The sequence below is a fragment of the Dipodomys ordii genome, unplaced genomic scaffold (genome assembly GCF_000151885.1).
Source record: "Dipodomys ordii isolate 6190 unplaced genomic scaffold, Dord_2.0 Scaffold321, whole genome shotgun sequence".
Lineage (NCBI taxonomy): Eukaryota > Metazoa > Chordata > Mammalia > Rodentia > Heteromyidae > Dipodomys > Dipodomys ordii.
This window is the reverse complement of record NW_012267537.1, coordinates 144,122-162,963: the sequence shown is the minus strand read 5'-3', so window position 1 is coordinate 162,963 and position 18,842 is coordinate 144,122. Positions and strand designations below refer to the sequence as shown.

The following is an 18,842-nucleotide window of genomic DNA, read 5'->3' as shown; positions in this document are numbered from 1 at the left end:
GCTCCTTGTCGGTTCTTGCTGGTGTTGAGTAGAATCCGCTCGCCCGCTGCGTCTGGCTCCTTCGTCCCAGACTCTCTGTGTGGGCGCTCAGGTATGGCCCGGCTGCGGTCTCCGCCCCTTGAGACCCTGCCGCTGCTGCCGCCGCAGCCGCGGCGGCGGCGGTTGCTGGCGATCGCTCAGATGTGTCTTTTTTGCCTTGGCTTCCCTCTCTTGTCTAACTCTCTGTCCTGTGACGACACACTTGGTGTGATTCTCTCTGGGTTTCACATTTGTAAATTCAGCCACTGATGTGGGAAAATATTTTGGAAAAAAATTGTCTGTACTCAGTAGGTACAGACTTTTATTTATCATTATCCTCTAATTCATACAGTAGAGCAACTACCAAGATAGTTGTTGTCTTTGATATTATAGATGAAATAAGCAATCTAGAATTTTATGTTAGATAGAGAGATTATTAGATTACAGATATATGGCAATATCCATAAATATCTATAAATCTATCTATAGTTAGATATATGAAAATTATCTACTCATCTATAGAAGAGACTTGAGCATCCATGTGTTTTGGCTTTGGTGGAATCCAGAACCCATTGCTTAAAGGTGTCAAGGCAACACTATGTTTCATGACCAAGGTGAGATAATATTCATTAAAAAGAAGAAAGTTTAAACAAAGTTTAACTAAGGATGGAAGGGTAGTGATGTGACTATAATTGTATGAGAGAGAATATTTCTCACATTTAATTTAAAGTAGACAGTGCGTCTTTCTCATTGTAAGTCATATTCCAGCAATTTCCCTGATTTGTGTTGTCTACCAAAGCAATGTAGAAATTTGGACTGAACATCTAAATCATTGACCAGAGAACTAAATGTTCCCTTACGTTTTGTTTGGTGTCCTACAAATGAAACATATGCAAGCATAGACAAACATGTCAATATGACCAGGGAACTGTGTTTGCTTGGGACAAACTAAAGTACATTTAAAGATTCTTGGTTTGAATCACACTCTAATTAAATGGTATTATGAGATAAACATCATGTAGATGTAAACAACTCTGGCATCTTTGCTGTTACATTAAAGGCATTTATCTCTGAAAGACAAGGATATATTTATTGTGAGAAACAAATACAATGAAATGAATTGAGTATGATAAAATTACAATATGTCCAAATACTGTAATTCTTCAGGCATATATAATAATACAGATTTACTCTGATAAAAAGGTCTCAAGCCATATTCTTTATTGTGAGTGGATTTGAAGTGACTTTCTTTACTTCTTCATTTTTTAAATGTTTTTTATTGTGAGAATACTACACAGAGGAGGGGTTACAGGTACATGAGCAAGGTAATGAGTACATTTCTTATCAAGCTTTGTTGTCCCCTTCTTTGTTTTCCCCTACTATCCCTTTCCTCCCATCTCCACAACTACATTCCCTCTCCCACCCCCTGCCTAAATTGTAAAGTTCGTTTTTTGACATAGCATCATGTATATCTCATTGTTGCAATGGGTCAACCTGTATCCCTGTTTAAACAATTTGTTTTTTCCTTTCCCCTCCCCAAATTATACCAACATCTAATACAGTGAAAACAGGGGTTATACCATGGGGGAGGGACATACAAAGCAACAAAAAAACTCAGGTGGTACCTTATGAATATGTTAGGAGCAATAGCAAGACAGAAAAAAAATCACTGTGTCTTTATCTTGGGCCATTTGTTAGGAAATGGAAAGACTTGGAAAAAATTAAATTCAGTGAAGTGAGCCAGGCACAAAGAAACACAGGTCCCATGGTTTCCCTCATTTGCAATAACTAGTATATGTTTGAGACAAGCAAAAAAGGTCTGATAAGATGACGTTAAGCACAATGAACCCCAAGATAAGGACACAAGTGATTATTTTTGTTGTTTTGTTTTGTTTTTGTGGGCCTTGAACACTGGCCCTGGTCATTATTCCTGAGCTCTTCAGCCCAGGGCGTGTGCTCTACCACTTGAACCACAGTATCACTTGGGGTTTTCTGGTGGTTAATTGAAGATAAGAGTCTCAAGGACTTTCCTGCCTGGGCTACCTTTGAACTGTGATCCTTAGACTCTTCAAAACTAGAATTACAGGCGTGAGCACTGGTGACCTGCTGAAGTGACTTTTTAACAACATAATTTTCAAATCCTTCAAGAATATAACAGTATTATTAATTCAGATAATGGTTTAAGAAAAGTATAAATGAATCCAAAATATTAGGCAAAATATATCTTGATGAAATCAACAAAGTAATTCAGAGCTACATCAAGAAGAAACTCTAGTAATTTTAATGTTCCATATGGACTTAAATGATTAAAATGAAATTGACTTGTGCACTAAGATTGAGTACAAAACCAAGCAACCAAGCTATCTTTAGAAAATCTATCTAGAAAACCTTCAGTTTTAGGAAGTAAAAACAATTTAAATGTGTGTAATACATTTTGTTTGCAAACATAATTTTCTGTAATTCCACCAGAAGCTATGTAAAAAGTATGCTAAGAATATAGCAATGATAATCTCTGTTTAGTGCACTAAGGTTTCAATCAAAAGGTAGTCCTAATTTGAGTCAACATCTAATGACCTCATTTAATTACTCTGTGCCAGCGTAATTGATTTTCTAGTTAGAAACTGAAAACTGCCTACAATGGGGGAAAAACATAAAGTAATTTTAGTCCACCAAATTAGGAGTTTGGCAAAGACTTCATTTAAATTTGTAGGATATATCAAGTTATATATATACTATTAGAACTATTATTTCAGCATCACATTACAAGGTCATCTGAACACAAGTATAGTGAGATTTAGTCAAAGATGCTCATGGTGCTGACACAAATCCTGGAATACAGAAGTATCCTGGTAGAAGCACACATAATATTTAGATGGTGATGTGTTTAAAAACATAAACTAGCCAGGCACCAATGGATCACACCTGTAATCCTAGCTACTCAGGAGCTGAGATCTGAGGACTGAGGTTCAAAGCTAGCCCAGGTAGGAAAGTCCTTAAGACTCTTATGTCCAATAAACCACTCAGAAAAGGGGGAAGTGGTGTTATAGCTCAAGTGGTAGCTGAAGAGCTGAATGACAGCTCCCAGGCTCAGAGTTCAAGTCCCATGACCAACAAAAAATAAGAATAAAAATAAAAGCATAAACCACCATTACTAGAGAAACTGTTCATAATGAATTATATGGTGTATCTTTTCAGCAGAGTGAATTTTCAGCACAGACATATGTAATATTACCATAAAGAGACATGGAGGTAGTTGAATCTATTTTTTCTGCAATTAATCAAATATGATTAGAATATACTCTCTTGTAATTCTTGGTTGTCTGCAGGTATCAACTACATATCTGCTCAAATAAAAATTAATTCTTGCCAACCTCAACCCATGCTCAAATACTTTATATTAGCAGAGGATCATTTTGCTAGAGTCCTTTGCTTCGCACAAATTCTCATGACATGGACAAAACCTCATCTGTGCCACATTTTAAGGATACGACTTGTTCCTGTTAAAACTTGAAAACATGTTCAGGCATTGGTGGCTCATTCTTGTAATCTTAGCTATTCAGAAGACTGAGATCTGAGAACTGTGGTTCAAAGACATCTTGGGTAGGTTAATCCTTGAAAATTATCTTCAATCAATTGCTAAGAATCAGAAAGTGGATTTGGGACTCAAATTGTTAAATGCGTGAACCTGGAGAGAAAAAAATTTCCAGGGACTGTAACTAGAAACTGAATTCAAGTCCTGTTACTGGCAAAATCAATCAATCAATAAATAAATACTACTATTACTACTATTAAAACAAACAAAAAAACTTGGAATCATGAAGCATGAATTTCGTGAATCTACAAAGTGAAGGCCAGTGCGAAAATATTCTTAGTTGCTAACATCAGGCTTCTTCTACACTATAATAAAAGAACATTATTTTTAATAGAAAAATGGTTAAATTTGTTGTTGTTAAAGTATTCCATCATCTTTAGAAAATATACATTTATCCCCATCCTCTTACATGCATGCTTGTAGAGTAATTGGCAAAGGTGCATTGGTCACCATTTTATTTCCTTTTGAATAAATGGCTTCAAGAAAATGTGCTCTTTGACTCCTTAATATGTCAATGGCAAAAACAAAAAGCAAAAAGCAAACAAACAAACATAAGGATAGGAGTTGTCATTCCTTACTGACTTGGCACTGCTATATAGTACATATTCTCAACAGACTGATTAAATTTTTATCTACATTTTACCACTGTTAATTTGTTCATTAAAAATATATCTAAACACCGTAAATTTTGTTCTGCAAAAACATTTTCAATGTCTTCAATAAAAATATATCTAGATTACCAAAAGATACAATTTATTTGCAAAATTTTGTAATTTTTAGAAAGTTGCAAGGAGATAGTCATTATACACTGCACATTAAAAGCACCTTTATATAATTATATTTATATTTATATTATTAATCATATTCTAAAACTATAGTTATGTACTGATATTAGTTTGTTTCATTTTTGTGAATGCATTATAAGCATATAATATTATATCATAGTTGTGAATACTGTGTACTGTTTTATTATTTGTCTAGATGATGGTTCTTGTGACTAATCTATTGGAAAATCAAACTATATTCAAAGTTTGTTATCATTACTATTATTATTTGCAAGTAATCTTTTATAGGATGGCTAAAAACTCATCTATGACTTATGCATTTAATTCAATATTTTCTAAAATATAATTTGAATATACATATAAATCACACTTTTCAGTTCCATAATTATGTTCATTCAGCTTTATTGCTTGCTCTGGTTCATCTTCTGCCCTTTCTATATTTAAACCATCTGGCTAAAACATCTGGACTGACATTGAGTCAGCTGCACAATCAGTTATACACTCAGCCTTTTTCTAACACTATAAATGGGACCCAGCCCTTCCTGAATAACAATCCTGTAAAAACTTTTTTTTTATAAATGATCATTCTTATGCTTAAGTATTTTTACAAAGTAGTCTTTGTTGGTAATTATTGCCTCTTTCAACATTCTCATCAATTCCTCCTGTACCCATCTTTTCATGCAAAAATTCCTCTTTCCATTGGTGCTACAGATGTCAGTATGTTTTCCCCTTACTTCTTTCTAACTGTTCTCTTTTCCATGGATGTTCTCTTCCTGTGGCAGTGGTCTCCCAATCCTTATTGCTCTGTTTTATTTTAGCTGGTGATATACTGCAATTATCACCCATCCCCCTGGCAGAGTTCTTGCTGGTTTCTACAGCAATATAGACGGTATTTTCAATTATCTTTGCATTCAGGTCATTAACATTGGCCTTTACAGTGTGCAGTCATTTGTGAAGAACTCAGAATGTGGAGTCTGATTTTCTGGTTCCAAAACCTGTCTGCAACACAAGTGTTGAATGTCTCTGCGGGTTATTTACCATCCCCTTGCCTCAATTCCCTTCTCTGCAGTATTGACAGATATTCTATAGCACAGTTCTGAGGATTGCTTGAATTTTTATGTGTATAATTATATGTATACATTCATTAGATTACCATCTTTATGAAGTAGGCTTAGTGAAAGTGTTTAATTCCATTGTTAAGTTCAATTTTTTTTTTTTTTTTAGTCCAGCTCAAAATAGATGTCATTCTTTGTTGCTAGTGGCAGTATTTTCAGGATCCTTAATCTCAGTTCCAATAATCTCATTCTTAATCTCTACAAACTTCTTTTCTGACTTTTTGCCTCAAGTGCCAGGTTCAGGATTTGTTGTCTACATGGATTTGCACATATTTGCTTCTGCCTTATTGTTCTGCCATTCATTACATTCCCTGTCCTGCCTTCTCTGTCTACTTACTTGAAGTCCCTGGAGCACGCATTACAATCACACCAGTATGCGTTGCCTCTTTTTCTATTGCTCTCCCACCTCCACAATCCGTGGTGAAATTCAAGCCATCGTAAATACAATCTTCATTTTGTTTACTTGTACATAGCTGAATATGAATTGGAAAAGCAAACAACCAAACATGATAGGTTTCATTTCAACTTCAAGATCATTAACCTCATAGTGTTGTCTCTTTGTTGGTTACCACTCTACCTATTTCTTTATATCTTGTTTCAAACTTTCTCATCTTAAAGACTTGCATCTCCATTCTGTTCTTACTGATTTTTTCTAATATTTCTAATTTTGCATGACATATTAGTAAAATGTGGAAAATCTTCACAGGATTATGATATTTCTACACAAGAACACTTACTTGCATCTCTCCTTAGACCAATTTTAATTCCTTCCTAACACCAGATAAAACTTTGTGTCTTTGGCTACCTGATGTACATGTTTATTATTTCATTCCAGCTCTCCTATTCCTATTCTCTTATTCCTATTCTCCTATTCCCCTTTACTTTATCTGAAACATTTTTTACTAGAATATGGGAAGAAGAATATAGGAATCTAGAGATTGAAAGGTGATTTAAAGAAAAAAGGAAAGGTGAGTGGGCATGGTGGTGCATGTCTGTAGTCCCAGCATTTGGCAAGCTGAGGCAGAAAGATCAGATGAACCTAGGACTTCAGGGGAAGCTGAGGCAAAACAGGGACAACCATCTGTGAAACATTTACTAGAAAAACAAGATAATTTCCTACAAAATTTCCAACTGAAAGCAACAGAAAAAGGAAAAAAGGACATATTCATGGGTCCAGAGGTCAACATTGAAATGTAAGGAAAGAGATTTAAAAAAATGAAGTATGTGCTGATGGTCTTTCAACAGCAAAGCAAAACCTTGCTGTGATGGGTAAAGGAGAAGTGAAGATGGAGAATGCCAGAGGGCTGACATGGAGGTGACTAAAGCCTTAAAGATACTTTACAGCATCCTTTGCATCACCACTCACATTTCATGTTTTCCTATCTAACCAGAGTTAGAGGCAGGAGTCCCTCTGGACAACCCTTCTTCTTCTTTGTTACTATTTTATTTTATTTTATTTTTGCCAGTCCGAGGGCTTGAACTCTGGGATGGATGCTGTCCCTGAGCTTCTTTTGCACAAGGCAAGCACTCAACCACTTGAGCCACATCACCACTTCTGGCTTTTTTTGTATAGATTATTGCAGATAAGAATCTCCTAGAGTTTCCTGCCTGGGCTGGCTTCAAACTATGATCCTCAGATCTCAGCCTCATGAGTAGCTAGGATGACAGGCATGAGCCACCGGTGCCCTACTCTTCACTCCTTTTACCCTTTGTTCTCCCCACCACAGCTATGGTGTCTACTTACCTGTGCTCTCCACCTGCCCCAACCCACAGATCTGACAGATGCTCTCCACCCACTTATTCATGTCCTTCTCTGTCCTGGCTAATAGGTAAAAAGTGTGCTCATTTTTCTGAATGGCAAACACAAAGCCATCTGGTTGCCTCTCATTCTGGAAGGTCACACCAGAATTTACAGCCTCATGGAGGCTCAGGTCAATGTACCTCTGGGGTTTCACAGAGAGGGCATTCTTGTAGTATACCACAAAACCTTCATCATTGCTTGTCTGGCTGCTCCACTGTGTAAATCAGAATTTCCTCCAGACCTAGATACCACCAGGAAAACACACAAGTGGAGTATAATAGGTGAAAGGTGGTAGGTGTTGGGGCTGCAGCAGGCTGCATTGGAGCCTGTCTCTTTTTTTAGGATTTCTACACTGTGAGAAATGGAATACAGACGTAGAATCTGCATTGTGAAGTGACAATCTCTGGCAAAAGTTCTTTTCATATGTGGCACTGCATACTTCCAGCTAAGTCATGGGATGATGACCCAACAAAAAATGCATCCACCCAGACCCAACATCAGGGCAGGGACCTTGTACTTTCAGGTAGATCCATCCTTTGAGGCCATGAGATCTCAGTCTACAAACAGGGAGCCCCTTCCCATGAGGCATGAATGGAGCCACAATAAATTCTGATTAAGCAGCAGATAAGGTTTCCCATCTTCAGGAGGGTATGTTTTGAAACTGTGCATAGCTAACATTTGAGGTTCACAGTTTGAAGCCAGCCCAGATAGGAAAGTTCATGAAACTCTCATTTCCAATTAACTACCAAGCAAAAGCCAAAGGGAAAGTGAAGCTCAAGAGTGTTAGACAGCCATCAAGTAGAGGAATCACTATGGGACAGCGCACTTGCACACACATCCCTAAAGAGTGAGTGGATACAACCTACAGCATACACTCTATCAAGCCATGAAAACAATAATGTGATTCAAGCACATTGGCAATGGGCTATAATTCTAAGGAGCAGGTATTGGGAAAGACCCCTCCTCCTCCAGGCCTGTGCCCCAGCATGAAGGCAGCATTGGGTGACAACACATTCCCTCCCTCCAAACCAACAAAACCCCGCCACCCCCCACTTGGGGATCCATGCTCTCTGGTTCTGACACCTCAGGTGGGAACCTCATTCTGAGGTATCTGTGGTGAGTCACCCAACACTTGGGCACATGAAGTGGCCTGTGCCAAAACACCCACTACCCCAGTCCCCCCAACATCCCCATACACAACCCTCCCACAACCTCTTGTTCTGGGGAACCCTCCTGCCCGTTCCTGAACTCACATGGAGTCCAAACTTTTTCTCCTGGGATGCCTTCTTCAGCAGCCAGAGCACACGATGAGCCCATGGTCCATGGCCAGTGCAGGGAACTGAGCCAGAGGCCAAGCTCCAGATGCTGAGGTCCAGCACCAGCCCTGGGACCCAGGTCCCCCCTAAAGCACACGTGTGCCCCAGCCATGGTTTTGCCCCTCCCCAGCCCATACCAGAGGTCCCCTACCCACAGTGAGAACTCTCAGCTGGCTTAAATTAGCCTCCTGACTCTCAACCCCCTGGGCCAAGGTTGGGGGTGCAGAAAGCCTTAGAACTCCAACAGGGTTCTCCCGGAGCCAGGCAGTAGGCAGGGTAGTTCTCACTAAGAGGTGAGAGAGCACTTCTGCACACCATCCTTCCCTGGTGGAAACAATGAAGAAACATCTGTGTAAGTATCAGGAGAAGAAGATAGGACCCACATATGTCTCATGCAGCAAGGCTCCCATGGATGGAGAAGGACAGCACACAGTCACTTTTTAAACAAGAAGGAATTCAGGAAAGAAACTAGAACTCTTTCAAGAAGAATGATCCAGCTAATCGATGATAAAGTCATGAAGAGGTGAGTAGAACACTTTGTTTCAGATAGTAGATAGTCTGCAAAATCCAAGGGGGAGAGAATGAAATTGAGGGGGTCTGAGGGATCCAGATATGGGCACAGAGGTTGGGGCCCACGTAGGGTGGGGAGCAGTGAAGCCACAGGCTGGGGGGCGGACAGTGCAGGCACTGGGCCACTGCTTCTGGAGTTTGGCCTATGGCGTGGGTGTCTGTGCTCGCCATGGAAGGTATGCACATCGTGTTCTCTGGATGGCTGAAGAAAGCACCAGGGAAGATAAGTGTGGACCCTTTGTGAGTGTGGGAAGGGGCAGGCCCAAAGCTGCTGGGAGGGGCACAGAAGGGGTGCAGGCAGGGGTGGTATAGGGACGGTAGGGGGGAGTCAGGGTCAAGGCACAGGTGGCTCTGTAGGTGGGATGGGTGCCCTCAACCCCTAAACCTCCCACCTCCACACAGACATGGCAGAGTGAGTGAGGATCACACTGCATGTGTTACAGCCTGAGTGCAGATCCACAAAGGGGGGACATCAACCCAATGCTGCCTGCTGGGGCAGGGACTCTTCCCCTGTGCCTGCCTCTCCATATGGCAGCCCACAGCCTGTGTAATCTGCTTGAATCACATTATTGTTTTTAGGGCTAGATAATGTGCATGCTGTAGAGTTTAACCATTCACTTATTAGTGTTGGGGGTGGGATGGGGCACATGTGTATGCAGATACTGGAATTTCAACTCAGGGCCTGGGTGCTATCCCAGAGCTTTTTTTTTTTAACTTTTTTTTTGTTTTTTTGTTTATTTTTTATTTATTTTTTATTTTTTATTGTGAACATACTGTAAAGAGGGGTTACAATTACATGGGCAAGATAAGGAGTACATTTCTTATCAAGCATTGTAGCCTCCTCTTTTGTTTAACCTTCACATCCCTTCCCAGCCTCCCTCCGTACCCCCACCCAATCCCCCCACCCCCAAAGTTGTAAAGTTCGTTTTCGACATGACAACTTGTACTTCTCATTGTTGCAACAGGTCCACCTGTATCCTTACCTAAACGACTTGTTTTTCCCCTTCCCTTCCACAAATTATACCTACATCAAATACAGTGAAAATAGGGGTTATACTGTGGGGGAGGGACATACAAAGCAACAAAGAACTAAGCTTATAAATGTGTTAGAACCCAGAGCTCTTTTTGCACAGGGCTAATAGACCTAGACAGTTTAATCCACAGCTATACTTCTGGCTATTTTCAGCAGTTCATTCCAGTGTCTGATAGACTTTTCTGCCCTTGCTGACTTCGTACTGCTATCCTCACATCTCAGCCTCCTAAGAAGTTAAGGACAGGCATGAGTTACTGGAACTGCAGAATTTTTTAAAATTTGGTTCTGTAATATGCAAGAGTTTTCTTGTTGTAGGATTGCTTTTGAAAGGGAAATATTCTTTGGAATTTTATATGGAAACAGAATCTCATTTGCAAATAAAAAATTGTAATCAGGCACCAGTGGCTCATGCTTGTAATCCTAGCTACTCAGGAGGCTGAGATCTGAGGATCACTATTCAAAGCCATTCCATGAGAATCTTATCTCCAATAAACCACTAGAAAACCAGAAGTGGCACTGTGGCTCAAGCTGTAGAGTCTTCACCTTGAGCTGAAGAGCTGAGGGCCAGTGCCCAAGCCCAGAGTTTAAGCACTATGACCGACCAAAAAAAAAAAGTTTTTAAAAAATATCTTTGTTGTAAATGTGATGAAGTGTGTGGGGGAGAGTTCAGTTTCCTAAGTAAGATAGTGAATACGTCTTTTTTTCTGATCATATATTTTTAATGGAGAAAAAAATTTTCCTTAAAATCTCATAAATAAGTGCTTTGAAAAGTTTCAAAATCAGTACCAACTTCTAGTTCAACAAAATAAACTTACTTGCAGAAGAAATGGAAAATGACTTTTAGTTCCAAGACTGCCCATGTAACAGGAGACACTTGCTTGGCTCAGATGTGAGATGCCATAGCACAGCCACGTGGTCAGAGAACACATTTGCTTATTGTAAGTCAGTGACTCAGGAGAGTTCAGTAATCCATGATTAAAAACCTAGAACCATCATAAATCCCAAATTTGGATTGTGGGTTAAGAAAACAATTTCATATCTCAAACACTGAAAAGCAGTATCTGGAGGCTGGGATGTAACTCAGGGCAGAGTGTTGGTCTAACATATACAAGGCCTTGGGTTAGAATGTCAGCAATACCAAACAATCAAGAAAAAGTAGCTAAATCTCCAATGGCCTTAAATCAACAGATTAAGGTGATGATCCCATCCTACAAATAGAAAATTCTACACCATGAAATTCTGTTTCAAATACATTATTAAAAAACACATATAATTACTACCAACCTAGAGTGCATTTCTTTATAAATACTGTTACATATTCCTCATTTTCTTCCACTTATCCCCACTACTCCCCTTCATTTCCAACATAGTGTGTAGTGAGTATCACTGTTGCATTAGTTGATGCTTTGCCATGCTTTTTCTTTGATTCTTTCTCCCTTCCATGGTTCAGACAAACTCATATACAAGACAAAGGGTACAGAAAACTAAAACATCTAGGTAGATGTCATGATTCTGTAGTGAGGAGAACCATGCTATCTACTCGCCAGGGAAAATAGCCAAGGAGAAGAAGGGACTGGCTGACTATCAGAGGGACTCCAGTCCCTGATGATAGTTTGATAGGCAACCAAGAAAGGTGGGTTGTGATGAAGCAAAAACATTTTGTAAAGTGTCTTTGGGGCTCTAGACACCGCTTCCTTGGCCATCTGCCATTCTTCTCTTCATTTCTCTTGTACGCCATCCACTTGCTGGCCTATGAAGCACATAAAAAAACACCTAAAAGTACCAAGTCTTGACTTCTAAACCCAGTTCTTAAAACAAATAAGTTCAACATTAAGTGTTGCAGAGCAACCACAAACATACATATTGAAAACAACTACAGTTTTCATTTTGCAAATGCCTATGTGGCAAACAGAGCTGCTTTTTCTGTCATGTGTATATTCTCTTCCATTACATTGAAATATAAAGCAAGAGGAAAGCTGGGCACAAGTGGCCCAGGACTGACATCATAACTACTCAGGCAACTGAGGTCTGGGAATTTCAGTTAGAGGCCTGCCCGGACAGGAAAGTCCTAGTAGGCCCCAGACTCCCTTTGGAGCCCATGTTTCAGTGAAATGTCCATGAACCATGGTGCAGCTTCTTTACCCATGTGCTCACCGCATGGGGCTGGAGGCTTTCTGCATACTTGGCTCAGGGGGTCACATGCCTGGGGGCCAATTGAGGCCAGTGAAGGTTCCAGGCCTGGGGGTGGGATGGTGGGTACCACATAGAGTGGGGAGGGAGCAAAGCCAAAGGCTGGGGCAAATGGGTGCCAAGGGCAGGCCCTGGACTGCTGCTTCTTTATCTATACCTTTGGCTTGGGACCCTGCACTTGCCATGGAGGGAGGTACTTATTTGAATGATCTGGCTGGCTGAAGAAAGCTCCCCAGGAGTAGTGTGAACCCTCTGTGAGTTTGGGTAGGGGCAGGCAAGATCCCTCAGAGGGTCCTGGAGGGGCAGAGATGGGGATGTGGGGTGTGTGTATATAGAAACAGGGGGGGTTAAGGCATGGGTGGCTGTCCTAGAGGTGGGTACCTCTGCTCAGGGCAGAGTGAGGTTCCCATGGTGAGAGGAAGGAGGGGAAGAGGGGGTCCTGCCTGGGGCTAACCCCTCTGGCTCACAGCCCACAGCCCTCATAAGAAGACCGAATCACAGAGAATACATACTGTACAATAAACTCATACAAGGGATTAATGTGGAAAATCATTGCTCAAAAGACAGGCCTCTTGTGGGAAGGGATGACTGGAAAAACTGGGAGAGTGAAAGGGTAGTGATAACATTGTCCAAAAGGAAATAGACTCAGGCCAGGTACTGGTAGCTAACAGCTGTCATACTAGCTACTCGGGAGGCTGAGATCTGATGAACATGGTTCAAAGCTACCCTGGCACAGAAGTCTGTGAGTCTGTGAGACTTTCATCTCCAATTGACCACTAGAAAACCAGAAGTGGCGCTGTGGCTCAAGTGGTAGAGCACTAGCCTTGAGCTGAAGAGCTGAGGGACAAGATACAGGCCCAGAGTTCAGACCCCACAACTGTCTAAAAATAAATCAATTTATATATACATATATTTCTATATATATCTATATATATATTATATAAGAATTAGTAGTAGAGAAAAATCCTATAAAATGTAGCACATTATTCAACTGTTACCTAAAATGTACCAGGCAGTGTTTGTTATCATATTATAACTAAGGCTATCTTTCCATGTACTAGAGTGAATACTGATAAATTATTTCTGAAATATATATACACATTAATTCTAGAGATAGAGTTAACATTGTCATTCACCTTGAAAACTTGGAGAAAGTACACATGAAATGGTTCAAGGACCTCGGGAGGAAAGAAGGAATCACTTCCCAGTGCTGAGGCCTTGGGCAGTGCGCCTGGCTACCAGCATCACCTTTACACAGCCACAAGATAGTCAGACTGCCTCTAAGCCTAAGGTACCAGAGCCAAGAGGGCAGAGCCAGGATTCTAATTTAAGTACATGGAGACAGCAGAGAAAGGGTCCTGCTCTTCTACTTGGAGTGGGGAATTACATTGAGAATGTTCACCTGGCTCCCTCCCACCAATTCCAATGGTTTACAGGATCAAGAAGGAAAATGTACTAGCACAGTTAGAGGACTGGCTTTCAAATCTGACTTACAGTAAAACACCAATTCCCAAAGGCCAGAGAGTAGGGCCCTTGTAGGCTTCTGCTCCAGTGAAGTACCTCACTATTGTTAACCTAATGATAGCCTGAGGCTTTCCCAGAACCTGAGGGAGGCATTTTAATTAAACTCATTACTTGAACAGGCTGAGAAAAAGCCTGACTTCCTGTGTAACTCTGTAACAAATTTTTCAGTTTCCTACCAATGCTGGCTGTCCTTGTAACCAATTAAGTTGCTTTTACAGCCTGCTTCTGTTTTGAACCTGTAATTCTGCCCCCTAATCTTGCAGACCTAGATCTCTGCACCCATTCTGTCTTTGTGAAACTTCTGTTCTTTTTTTTGGGGGGGGTGGGGGGAATCCCATTGTGGGGCCTGAACTCTGGGCCTGGGCGCTGTCCCTCAACTCTTCAGCTCAAGGGGAGCCACAGCGCCACTTCCGGCTTTTGTCTTATGTGGTGCAGAGGAATTGAACCCAGGGCCTCATGCATGCAAGATAAACACTCTACCACTGAGCCACTTTCCCAGCCCAACTTCTCTATTCTTGAAATATACTGTTACATTGAAGAGTTCTTCCTGCTAACACAGCTATGGGATGGATCCTGAAAATGTCATTTGAACCCATGGTTGGTTAATAATGTCTCTTTTATGCTTCTAGATGCTTAAGAAATCTACAAGTAACTTCTTATCACATAAGGCTTAGGAAGCAAATTTCTAAAAGTTTGACCTTTCAGAATCCTGAAGGACAGAAGGTTATTATCCTAGAGGCTGAGAGGCTGGGCAGACAGATTTGCTGCACTTAATCCCTTTGTTGCACTTAATTCTGGCTCAAATCCTAGTCTATTTCCTAGCTTGGTGTGCTTAATGCTAGCTACTCAGGAGCTTTACCTCTGCTTCTGAACCTCTGCCTTTAGTTCAGGGACCATGCACTGGCCATGGTCAGCCTGGCCAGTGTACTGGCATAGATGACTTTGCCAAGATTTGTCATAGGCCTGTCCAGCCCTTATGTCAGAGGTCTACATAAACACACATTTTCCACTATTTTATTTGGTTTACTTTGCTCTCTGTTTTGTTTTGCTTTGTGCCACTGCAGGAGCTTGAACTCCGAGCACTGTCCTTTCCCTTTCTCCTGAAGTTCAGTGCTTTACCATTGAGCCACAGCTTCACTTCAGGCCTTTTTGTAGTTCATAGGAGGTAAGTGTCTCATGAACTTTCCTGTCCAGGCTGATTCCTAGTGGTGATCCTAAGCTCTCCTACCCCACCCCTGAAGAGCTAAAATGACAGGTAAAAGCCCCTGGAGCCAGGCAATGGTGGCTCACACCTGTAATCCTAGCTACTCAGGAGGCTGAGTTCTGAGGATCGTGGTTCAAAGCCAGCCCGGACAAGAAAGTCTGCGGGATTCTTATATCCAGGTAACCACCAGAAAACTGGAAGTGGCTCAAGTGGGAGAGCACTAGCCTGGAGCTGAAGAGCTGAGGGACAGCGCTTAGGCCCAGAGTTCAAGCCTCATGAACGACAAAAAGAAAAAAAAAACCCTGAGGCCTGGCTGTCTTGTCTATGTTCATCAATATGTCTGTCTCTTCACATAATCATTAACCAATGTAACTTTCAAATTCATCTTTACAAGTTTCATTTCATAGATATTTAGTAGAATTCATCAAGAAGTCAAATGTGGGCCACAGTTCTTCTATTTTTAAAAGGATATCATGCATTAGTAATCAAAGACATACAGATGTTCTGAAATTTCTGAAGTCAGTTTTTGTTACCTCTAGACATTTTCCCATGGTGTTCAATGTTTGGAGCTATTGGTGTTGTTTGTAGGATACCCAATGATGGTATGTCATTCTTCATTCCTGTTCTTAGTACTAATTTTTCTTAATGCCTTTCTCCTTTTCAATAATGAGTTTATTTTAGGCCTTGCTAACTATTTACTCCACCTTTCGATCCCCACCACCTGCCTAACTAGGGCTTGAACTTATGACCTGAGTGCTGTCCCTCAGCTTCTTCATTCAAGGATAGCACTCTACCACTTGGTCCACAGCTCCACTTCAAGCTTTCTGTGGTTAATTAGGTATGAGTCTCATAGATTTCCTGCTCAGTCTGGTGTCAAACATGTCATATCTTAGCCTCCTGATTATCTAGGATTGCAGGCATGAGCCACTGCCACCCAGCTACAAAGTCCTATTCATGACAGTGTCCATGTAGAGATGTTGTTTAAACAACCGCAGATGGGAGCCGTTAAGTCTGAAACTTCAGGTGTTCATTGGGAATCATTCCTCATGCAGTGGGCATGGGGATCTGGCCCTACTTATTGCCTCAAATCCCAGACCCAATGGGAAGCGAGAGGCTTGGGAGGTTACCACTGAAGTCACAAGTGTCTGTGTAAGAGGCCCTATGTGTTCCTGGTCTGTGCAGTTCCTGAGGTGTGAAGGGGAAGTAGACCCAGAATGTGGAAAGTAGTTGACCATGCTGTGGCCAGGCATGTGATCCTGGGATGGACACAGGGTCAGTAGGTCCAATGGACACAACCTGAATGTCCTTAGCATGGCCGTTGGGCATGGTCTGTGGTACCAAACTGACAGCTGACAGCACTGTCCCCTCAGAAGGTTGGCCCAAGGAAGACAACTCAGGAAGAGTGGGGATGGAATGGAGCTATTCCCAGGAAGCCAGGTGGTGTCTTGGAGGCTGAGGTATGTCCATGAATCATGGGTGGCCATTCGGCTGCACACAGGCATGCCCTAGCAAAGCACTTGCCACTATCCCTCCCACCATTGTTACTTCCTCTTTTCCTTTCCCAATTGAAGGTGTTATACCCAAGTCCTAGAGACCCTCCAACAACCAATGAGAGACCAGGCAACCCAAACTGCAAAATGCAAGGTTTATTCAAGAAGCCAAGTCTCGGGCCTTGTCCCATACCCGCAGACGCAGCAGAGGAAGGGAGGGGGCCCCCGAGCAACTGTACAGCTGGGCCTATAAAGGCAAAAAACACAAAATTACAGAAATGCTATGGTTTAGGGACAAGTTCGATTCTGATTGGTTGTCTGATTGAGCCATCAAGGCAGACAACTCTTGTGGTTAATCTTCTGCTGACTGGGTCGCGAAACCATCTTGTTCTCGGGTGTTCTGCAATCTTTAAAAAACAGTTCTCAAAAATTTTGCACAAACATGTTATTGTTCAGCTCATTTTTGCAACTCGGAACAGGAATTAGAGACTGACACAAGTCAACTTTAGAAGCTGTCACAATATGGCTTTAGTTTGGTTCTTACATTCCCCCCTTGAGTTTTGGCACAGTTATCAATCTTGATGACATTACATCTCAGTTTCAACATCAGATGTGTTTACAGGAGTATAGGTGTGTTGTACCATTAATTGTATAGTTGCCAACCTTTCCTTTATATATTGTAACAATCTGTTTAGCAAGCAAGGCCCAACAGTAAGCAATAGCAGTAATATAAACAAGGGTCCAATTAATGTAGAAATGAAGGTAGTTAACCAAGGAGAAAAATTAAACCATGATTCAAACCATCGTTGTCCAGACTCTCATTTTTTCTTTCATTCTTCTAATCCTTCCTTAACTTTTGGCATGTTATTTTTTACTACCCTGAGTGATTTACATAAAAACAGCATTCTTCTCCTAATGCAGCTCATAGTCCACCTTCTTGTAAAAATAGTAAGTCTATTTTGTAATAGTAATAGTATTTCTATTCTGTAATTGTAATTCTATTCTGTAAGGCAACCTCTGTTAAAGAGGTTAAAGAATCTTGCAAGTGTGAAATTGAGCTTCCTATTCTTTTAATATCTTCATCTATTGATTCCCTCAAGGCTGAATAATGCTGTTCCTGTCTTGTTAAAGCCACTATTCCTGTTCCTAACCCTCCAATGCTTGCACCTAACAGCAGGCTAATTGTAATAGCTGTGAAAGGCTCTCATTTATATCTATCTTTCTTAAATTTTGGAGCTTCATATAAATCTAAAAAATCCTCATTACTATGGTAAAAAAAAGTCTTGGTAACAACCTTATCATCACACAATATTCCCCTGCATTCATTATAATTTTATATGCACACAAATAGTCCAGATTGATTACACACCCACCATGTACTGCTAATAGGGATCAAATATTTCATCTGTTCATTCCCCTTCTCAGGCAGTTTTATGGTATGTTTGTTTTTTTTGGGGGGGTCTCGTCATGGGGCCTGAACTCTGGGCTTGGGTGCTGTCCCTCACCTCTTCAGCTCAAGGCTAGCGCTCTACCACTTGAGCCACAGGCCACTTCCGGCTTTATTTTTCCTTTTTGCTTACGTGGTGCTGAGGAATCGAACCCAGGGCCTCGAGCATGCAAGGCAAGCGCTCTACCACTGAGCCACCTTCCCAGCCCAGTTTTATGGTTTTGTTGCATATCCAGTTCATATCCTGAGGTACTTCACCTATGCAGATCCCTTGACCTGTAACTCAGCCCATTGTTAATCCAACTTGACTAGTCCATCTGCACTCCCTTTGGTTCACAGTCCTGGTTACATTACCTACCACTGCTATCCCCTCATAATAAAGTGGTACAGTGTCATAGCATAGCCAACAAGAGTTAGTTAATTCTGAGGTAGAGGCATTTAATAATGCAAAGGAACCTATAAACAATTCTATTAGTGGAATTTTAGGCAATGCTAGGACTAGGTCCACTGGTTCTACTTTTCTGGGGGTTGCTGCCCTACTAATGTAGGGTGTTAACTCTGTAACTATAGGGCTAGTTACGTTTTCAGGGGTGGTGCTGGTGGGGCTTTCTCAGGCCGAATAGGCTGAATAACCTGGTTAGGGCCCACCGGGGCTATTCTAATGACTTCTTTTTTTTTAATTTATTTTATTTTATTTTATTTGAGAACATACTGTACAGAGGGGTTACAATTACATGGGCAGGATAATGCATACATT

General features: G+C 41.2%; 1 pseudogene; it reads left to right on the top strand.

Annotated features, from left to right (window-relative positions):
* Window positions 1-9,342: 9,342 nt before the first annotated feature.
* Window positions 9,343-18,842, top strand: part of LOC106001574 — a 22,959-nt pseudogene continuing 13,459 nt past the window's right edge.